Here is a 2,760-nt window from a genome sequence, read left to right on the forward strand (position 1 = left end):
CTCTTGTTTTTGATTTTGCAGGGGGAATATAAAGCATGTTTATTTAATAATTGCCTATCTTCAATCTTTCTCAGCTGGAAGCAGTTTCATATTCTAGGAATAGGAAAGCTGAAAGCAAATTTAAATCAGTCCTTTTAAAATAGATATTTTTATTCTTTTGTACAAATAAAACCTCACATGATTTGACTTCTCATGCTTTACATTTAAACCTGAGGTGGTTTTTTTTTCACTTATTTATTCATATCACGCCTTAGGGAAATTTCTTTTTTACATCTTTTCTCTCCTTACTGATATTTGTCTAATTAGATGTTGCTCCAAAAAATCTCATAGGGGGCTGGAGTGATAGATAGTCCAGTAGGTGGGGCACTTGCCTTGCAGGTTCAGTCCTAGTATCCCATATGGTCTCTGAGCCCATCAGGAGTAATTCATGAGTGTGGAGTCTGGAGTAACCCCTGAGCACCACCAGATGTGATCCTACAATAGAAAAAAAATACTAAAAAAAAATTGGGCTGAAGTGATAGTACAGCAGGTAGGGCATTTTGCCTTGCACTCAGCTGACCAGGGTTCAACTCCTGGCATATATGGGTCCTCCAGGAATGATCCCTAATTACAGACTAACCCCTGAACATGGCTGGATGTGGCCCAAAAACCAAAAAATAAAACAAACAAAACACAACCCAAACTCATTAGGGCATAGTGTATGGTTCAGAAATTGCTCTCTACAAGCAGATGATATATGGAGTTCTTTTGTTTTTTTTGGGGGGGGGGCACATCCATTTGATGCTCAGGGGTTACTCCTGGCTAAGCGCTCAGAAATTGCCCCTGGCTTGGGGGGACCATATGGGACGCCCGGGATCGAACCATGGTCCTTCCTTGGCTAGCGCTTGCAAGGCAGACACCTTACCTGTAGCGCCACCTCGCTGGCCCCGATATATGGAGTTTTTGATTGAAGTGGAAGATCAATGAGAAACTACATTGTCCAGCAGGTCCCATTTCACTTTTCAGTGTGATGGGTCCAAGTATCTAGATCATTGTTACCTGCCTCCACAGTAGTGTTATGGCTATACATTGGAACCACCTGGGAAGCTTACAAATATATTTTTTAATTCTTGGGTCTCACCCCTAAAGACTCCAACAGGGGTACAGTCTAATTATTGGGATTTCCTTTCAATGAGTCCCTGGGATTCTGATAAGCCAAATTGAGAATCTGGTATTAGGAAACTAGAAGGTTTGATTTAAATCCTATGTTGTAAGTCGGTCTAAGGGATAAGATTTGAGGCCTGACCTTTCCTTGACTCTAATCAGAGTCTTTAAGGATAAGATTTAAGGCCTCACTTTTCCTTGACTCTATTTAATCATTGTCTTTTACTTAATGCTTATATCTTTGTTAGAACAAATATGTTCCATTTGTGATAATATTGGTAGAATTGAATATGGATGATGTCTGTTAACAATACAATCTGTGTGTCAGATGTGCAAAAGCTTTCACTCTTGTTCTGAAATAAACATTTTTTTTTCCACTCTGGCTATTTAGATGTCTCAGGCTATGTAGTTTACTCCCTTCGTCCCCTTCCCTTTTTGTGGTGGTGTTGTTTTTGTGATGGCTGTATCACATATGCCTGGCTGAGGTGCCTCACGTGTGTGTTATTTGCTAAATCCACACATCAAGTCGCAGTGCTGGCACTTGTTCTCACTGTGGTTGTACTTCCTGGCTGTGGAGGTTGCACATCTTTTAGTTGTGAAGCTGACTGGGAGTCACACCCTTTGTTACACACTTCCTCACACTTCACTGTGCAGTGGCCAAAAATTGCTGTGTCCCAGGGATCAAGGACAGCAGAGCTGGGTTGCTCTTGGTGTATGTGGAGGACCTGGGGTTTGATCTTGTGACAGTATCCTTGCATTTTAAATCACTGAGTTACTCCTCCTGGCCTCCTTTTATTTTATTTTATTTTTGGTTTTTGGTTTTTGGGCTACACCCAGTGACGCTCAGGGGTTACTCCTGGCTATGTGCTCAGAAATCGCTCCTGGCGTGGGGACCATATGGGATTGGGGGGATTGAACCACAGTCTGTCCTAGGCTAGCTCCAGCAAGGCAGACAGACGCCTTTCCACTCTGTGCCACCACTCCAGCCTACTTTTAGGTTTTTAAAGAAATAGTTAACGGCTGGAGCGATAGCACAGCAGGTGGCGCAAACCTGCCAGGAGTGATTTCTGAGAGCTACTGGCTGTGCCCCAAAAACAAAAAAGGAGGGGCAGAGTGAGCATAGAGGTAGGGCGTTTACCTGGCACGCAGCACACCCTAGCTATACCCAGGTTCGATTCCTGGTATCCCATATGGTCCTCTGAAATTGCCTGCCAGGAGCGATTTCTGAGTGAAGAGCCAGGAGTAACCACTGAGCTGAACGTGCCAGCTGTGGCCGAAAGAAAAAAACAAAAAGTGGGGCCCGAGAGATCGCACAGCGGTAGGGTGTTTGCCTTAGATGCTGAAGGACGGTGGTTCGAATCCCGGCATTCCATATGGTCCCCCGAGTCTGCCAGAAGCAATTTCTGAGCATGGAGCCAGGAAAAACCCCTGAACGCTGCCTGGTGTGACCCAAAAACAAACGAAAAAAGAAAAAAGTTACTTTTCTTTGGGGGTCATACCTGGCAGTGGTAGGGATTGAGCCCAGGTCTCCTGTTTGCAGAGCTTCTGCATTGAGCGGTCCCTCTGGCCCAGGGAGCTATTCTTTTTTTTTTGTTTGTTTTTGTTTTTTGGGTCACA

This window comes from Suncus etruscus, chromosome 6 (assembly GCF_024139225.1).
Source record: "Suncus etruscus isolate mSunEtr1 chromosome 6, mSunEtr1.pri.cur, whole genome shotgun sequence".
In the NCBI taxonomy this organism is placed as follows: domain Eukaryota; kingdom Metazoa; phylum Chordata; class Mammalia; order Eulipotyphla; family Soricidae; genus Suncus; species Suncus etruscus.